Source organism: Nycticebus coucang, chromosome 2 (assembly GCF_027406575.1).
Source record: "Nycticebus coucang isolate mNycCou1 chromosome 2, mNycCou1.pri, whole genome shotgun sequence".
NCBI classification, from domain to species: Eukaryota; Metazoa; Chordata; class Mammalia; order Primates; family Lorisidae; genus Nycticebus; species Nycticebus coucang.
The window spans coordinates 61665195-61672079 of record NC_069781.1 but is presented as its reverse complement, the minus strand read 5'-3'; positions in this window follow the sequence as shown (position 1 = coordinate 61672079).

Sequence of the window (6885 nt, the reverse complement as noted above, 5' to 3'; positions counted from 1 at the left end):
AAAGCACTAATACACACTACAACATGTATGAACCTTGAAAACACTATGCTAGGTAAAAGTAGCCAGTCACAAAAGGCCACTTATGGTATAATACCATTAACATGTATTATCCAAATACACACGGACACAAACTAGATTACTGGTTGCCAAGGGCTGGAGGGATGGGAAACCGGATATGTTTGCTAATGGATATAAAGTTTCATTTGATGTGACGAAAATGTTCTGGATTTAGATATTGGTGATGTTTGTACACTTCTACAAATATATATTAAAAGTCATTAAATTGTACAATTTAGAAGGCTGAATACAGAGAACTATAATGTAATGTACAACTTATGTCTCTATAAAGCTGTTGATAAAAAACAAAGTAAGCCAAGATTTCCTTTTACCCTTTGTGGCACTAGAATTTGTACTTCCGTAAGTCTAGCTCCAAGGTGGTGATGGCACACAAGCCTTTGACTTACTTGCCCACTTGCTTACTTCCCTGTGCTTAATTCTGAGGTTCCTATATACTTTATTGACAAACTGAATCAGAATAGATGAGTAAAATTATATTTTGTCAGTCAGCTACAGTATTTTCAGACTCCTGAATGAAATGCCCACGACTAAGCTACAGCAATAAATTTCAGTCTATACTTAACTATTTTGATATATTGATTACATTTGGGAAATTTCTTTAAACTTAACCTATTTTAAAAAATTTTATTTTGATCATTATAGTTCTCTGTATGCTGATACTTCACTACCGTTCCCCCAAAGAAGCTTCTCTTTCAAAAGAAACAGTATTAAATGGTGAAAAGAAACTTATCCATATATGAAAGTCTTTCTTCAAGCTGATTTTAAAAATGAAATCTTAAATTTGCCCTATTTTCCCAAACAATGTACCCATGGGAAACTTGAGGGCAAAGTATAATTATGTGGAATTCATTCTCAACATGTTCCTGGAACCTTTATCCCAATGTTCAGCAACCTTTACTGCAACAACAGAGAATATAATCTCACAATTTTTCTACTGAACAAATACAATTTGAGTGTGAAATGAATGACACTGCACATCATCAGGTGTATGTGAGAAGGCTGTAACCTAAACAGTGAACCTGCTTATAACATACACTAGACTCCTAATTTCTGTTTTGGTCTTCTGAGGCCTGTTGCAAAATCCCTTTCTACATTAAAAACACTAACCACATTCTTCGCTTCAGACTGAAAAACAGTGGAGAATAAAAATTCTGCTTGGATATCATGTCTTTACTGTACATACAGCAGCCACACACAATGATGGTCAGTAATGACTGAAACGTGGCACTAAATACAATCCCCTCCATGTGAATTGAATTAATTGATTTATTAGGGGAAAAATAGCCAGGTGGATTTAAACTAATTAAGAATTTGATTGCTAATTGCCAACAAGGGGCAATTTAAAAAATGAGTAAGTTAAATAAGGGATATACTTGTAGCCCATACAAAGTATGGGCTGCCTCCTCCAGCAAGGAAAGCAATGGCAAGAACACAGAGGTAGTAACTGTAGAGTTTGAGAAATAGTAAATCCACTTATTCTTTCGGGGACCCATGAATGTTTCTGATAGTGTCAACTCCTCTTAGGAGACACCCATAGAAGAGGTAGGCAAAACACACACACATGTTAAATTAAGAACAAGTCACAAAAAAGATAGATATATGAATTTTGAAATAATAATAAACATAAAGAAAGATAGGGTTTAATAGAAGATTCCACACAGACTTCTATATCCATCCATTTATCCATCCTATATATTCACCCCCCCATTACATATGCCTAATCATTTATTCAAAATTTGTTAAATATTTTATGTACACTTATATATTCTACTTCTTAACTTGATGTTCTATCTTAAGGAGTTCAACATGTTAATAAAAGCACACTATAACCGTTTTTTGAAACACATATTTAGCATTCACTGTGAGCTATTCAATGTATTAAACACTTCATACAGATAATAAATTTTAATCCTAGCAAAAACCTATAGATAAAGAAACTGAGGCTTAGATATGCTAAGTAGTTTGCCCAAGGACATGAATCTGGTAAGTGATAGAACTGGAATTCAAACACAGCCATCTGTCTCCAGTGCTCTTGGGAGTCATTATTTTCCTATCCGGGCTTTCAAAAAATCTTTTTAATGGCTATAGCATATTTCAATCTTTAATGTACTATAATTCATGTAAATAAATAAATAGTCTCCTATTTTTAGACACCGAAGTTGCTTCCTTTTTTTTTTTTTTTTGCTATTAAGTATATATTGATATAATGAGCATAAATATCTTAGTTTATTTCTTGGCAATTTATCTCCTTTGTAGAAATGTCTATTTAGATGGTTTCCCCATTTGAAAATTGGATTGTATTTTCCTTATAGAGTTGTAAAAGATCTTTATGTATTCTGACACAGTTCCTTATCAGGGAACTTTATGGGTTGTCTTCTCTTTTTCTTGATAATGTCCCTTGAAGCACTTCTAAGACATTTATTGTTTTGGTCTTACTCTTAGGACTGGGATCCATTTTGAGTGAATTTTGAATATGGTGTGAAGTAGAGGATACCAGTTCATTCTTTCACATGTGACTATCCAATTATCCCGGTGTCATTTAATGAACTTACTATTCTTTCCCTGTTGAGTAGTCTTGGAGCCCTTGTTTAAATTAATTGACCATAGATACATGGATTTGTTTATGGGCTCTCCTTTTTTAAATAATTATTTATATGTACAGTATTCTTATGCCAGTACCACACTACCTTGGTTATTGTTGCCCTGAAGTAAGTTTTAAAACCAAAAAATGTGAATCTTTTGACTTTTTTCTCATACTTCAATATTATTTTGGCTAATATAAGTCTACTGCATTTCTGATGATTTTAAGGATTGAAGTTTGTCAATTTATAAAAAAAGTCATCTGGTGTTTAGGTGGGTCTTATTTTAGATCTATAGATCAATTTGGGGGAATATTGCCATCTTAACAGTATTAAGTCTGCTAATTCATGAACATAGACTGTTTTCTCTTTTAATAGATCATCTTTAATTTCTTCCAACAAGATTTTGTCATTTTCAAAGTATAAATTTTGCAATTTTTTGGTGAAATTTATTTCTGAGCATTTTATTCTTCATTAATATATGGATTAATGAAATTCTGGGATTTTTTTGGGGGGGTGGGGGGACAGACTCTCACTCTGTCACCCTGGTAGAGTGCCAACCCAACCCATGTGTCATAGCTAACAGCAACCTCAAATTCTTGGGCTTGAGCAATCTTCTTACCTCAGCCTCCTGAGTAACTGGGACTACAGGCATGTGCCACTATGCCAGGCTAGTTTTTCTATTTTTTAGTGGAAATGGGGTCTCACTCTTGCTCAGGCTGTTCTCAAACTCCTGAGTCCAGGTGATCCACCCGCCTTGGCCTCCCAGGGTGCTAGGATTCCAGGTGTGAGCCACTGTGCCCAGCCATGAAATTATTTTCTTAATTTCACTTTTGGATTGTACATTGCAAGTATATATTGATATACAATTGATTTTTGTATGCTGATATTGCCTCCTGCCATCTTGCTGAAGTCTTTTATTCGTTCTAGTAGTTTTTAGTCAATTTTTAATGATTTTCTATGTAGAAGATGCAACATGCAAATAGAGATATTTTAATTCTTCCCTTTAATGTGCATGACTTTTTATTTTATTTTCTTACACAATACCCTGGATAGAACTTTCATTACAATATAAAAATGGCAAAAGTGACCATCCTTATCTTGCTCCTGATATTAGTGGGGAAACATCCAGTCTTTCACCATTAAATTTGGTGGAAGTTCTAAGTTTTTTATGGATATCTTTTATCAAATTACATTCACTTTCTGTCCTAGTTTGTTGAGTGTTTGTATCATGAAAAGGTGCTGAATTTTGCCAAATGATTGTTCTATATTTAATAAAGTGATATATTACATTAATTATTTTTGACATATTACATGAATTGTTTTTTTTTTTTTTTTATTGTTGGGGATTCATTGAGGGTACAATAAGCCAGTTACACTGATTACAATTGTTAGGTAAAGTCCCTCTTGCAATCATGTCTTGCCCCCAAAAAGTGTGACACACACTAAGGCCCCACCCCCCTCCCTCCATCCCTCTTTCTGCTTCCCCCCCCATACCCTTAATTGTCATTAATTGTCCTCATATCAAGATTGAGTACATAGGATTCATGCTTCTCCATTCTTGTGATGCTTTACTAAGAATAATGTCTTCCACTTCCATCCAGGTTAATATGAAGGATGTAAAGTCTCCATTTTTTTTAATGGCTGAATAGTATTCCATGGTATACATATACCACAGCTTGTTAATCCATTCCTGGGTTGGTGGGCATTTAGGCTGTTTCCACATTTTGGCGATTGTAAATTGAGCTGCAATAAACAGTCTAGTACAAGTGTCCTTATGATAAAAGGATTTCTTTCCTTCTGGGTAGATGCCCAGTAATGGGATTGCAGGATCAAATGGGAGGTCTAGGTTGAGTGCTTTGAGGTTTCTCCATACTTCCTTCCAGAAAGGTTGTACTAGTTTGCAGTCCCACCAGCAGTGTAAAAGTGTTCCCTTCTCTCCACATCCACGCCAGCATCTGCAGTTTTGAGATTTTGTGATGTGGGCCATTCTCACTGAGGTTAGATGATATCTCAGGGATGTTTTGATTTGCATTTCTCTAATATATAGAGATGATGAACATTTTTTCATGTGTTTGTTAGCCATTCGTCTGTCATCTTTAGAGAAAGTTCTATTCATGTCTCTTGCCCATTGATATAAGTGATTGTTGGCTTTTTTCATGTGGATTAATTTGAGTTCTCTATAGATCCTGGTTATCAAGCTTTTGTCTGATTGAAAATATGCAAATATCCTTTCCCATTGTGTGGGTTGTCTCTTTGCTTTGGTTATTTTCTCCTTAGCTGTACAGAAGCTTTTCAGTTTAATGAAGTCCCATTTGTTTATTTTTGTTGTTGTTGCAATTGCCATGGCAGTCTTCTTCATGAAGTCTTCCCCCAGGCCAATATCTTCCAGTGTTTTTCCTATGCTTTCTTTGAGGATTTTTATTGTTTCATGCCTTAAATTTAAGTCCTTTATCCATCTTGAATCAATTTTTGTGAGTGGGGAAAGGTGTGGGTCCAGTTTCAGTTTTTACATGTAGACATCCAGTTCTCCCAACACCATTTATTGAATAGGGAGTCTTTCCCCCAAGGTAAGTTCTTGTTTGGCTTATCGAAGATTAGGTGGTTGTAAGATGTTAGTTTCATTTCTTGGTGTTCAATTCGATTCCAAGTGTCTATGTCTCTGTTTTTGTGCCAGTACCATGCTGTCTTGAGCACTATGGCTTTCTAGTACAGACTAAAATCTGGTGTGCTGATGCCCCCAGCTTTATTTTTGTTACTAAGAACTGCCTTAGCTATATGGGGTTTTTTCTGGTTCCATACAAAACGCAGAATCATTTTTTCCAAATCTTGAAAGTACGATGTAGGTACTTTGATAGGAATGGCATTGAATAGGTAGATTGCTTTGGGAAGTATAGACATTTTTTTTTTTTTTTTTTTTTTTTTTTTTTGGTTTTTGGCCGGGGCTGGGTTTGAACCCGCCACCTCCGGCATGTGGGACCAGCGCCCTACTCCTTGAGCCACAGGCGCTGCCCCATGGAAGTATAGACATTTTAACAATGTTGATTCTTCCCGTCCATGAGCATGGTATGTTCTTCCATTTGTTAATATCCTCTGTTATTTCCTTTCTGAGGAGTTCATAGTTTTCTTTATAGAGGTCCTTCACCTCCTTCGTTAGGTATATTCCTAGGTATTTCATTTTCTTTGAAACTATGGTGAAGGGAGTTGTGTCCTTAATTAGCTTCTCATCTTGACTGTTATTGGTGTATACAAAGGCTACTGACTTGTGGACATTGATTTTATATCCTGAAACATTACTGTATTTTTTGATGACTTCTAGGAGTCTTGTGGATGAGTCTTTGGGGTTCTCTAAGTATAAGATCATGTCGTCAGCAAAGAGGGAGAGTTTGACCTCCTCTGCTCCCATTTGGATTCCCTTTATTTCCTTGTCTTGCCTAATTGTATTGGCTAGAACTTCCAGCACTATGTTGAATACTAAAGGTGACAGAGGACACCCTTGTCTGGTTCCAGTTCTAAGAGGAAAAGCTTTCAGTTTTACTCCATTCAGTAAAATATTGGCTGTAGGTTTGTCATAGATAGCTTCAATCAGTTTTAGAAATGTGCCACCTATGCCTATACTCTTCAGTGTTCTAATTAGAAAAGGATGCTGGATTTTATCAAATGCTTTTTCTGCATCTATTGAGAGGATCATGTGATCTTTATTTTTGCCTCTGTTAATATGGTGGATAACGTTTATGGACTTGCGTATGTTAAACCAGCCTTGCATCCCTGGGATGAAGCCTGCTTGATCATGATGAATGACTTTTTTGATGATAAGCTGTAATCTATTGGCTAGGATTTTGTTGAGAATTTTTGCATCTATATTCATGAGTGAGATTGGTCTGAAATTCTCCTTTTTGTTTGGGTCTTTTCCTGGTTTTGGTATCAGGGTGATGTTTGCTTCATAGAAAGTGTTGGGGAAGATTCCTTCTTCCTCAGTTTTTTGGAATAATTTCTGCAGTACAGGAATAAGCTCTTCCTTGAAGGTTTGATAGAATTCTGGAGTGAAGCCATCAGGACCTGGGCATTTTTTAGCTGGAAGCTTTTTTATTGTTTCTTTGATCTCAGTGCTTGAAATTGGTCTGTTCAGGAGCTCTATTTCTTCCTGGCTAAGTCTAGGGAGAGGGTGTGATTCCAAATATTGATCCATTTCCTTCACATTGTCAAATTTCTGGGCATAGAGTTTCTG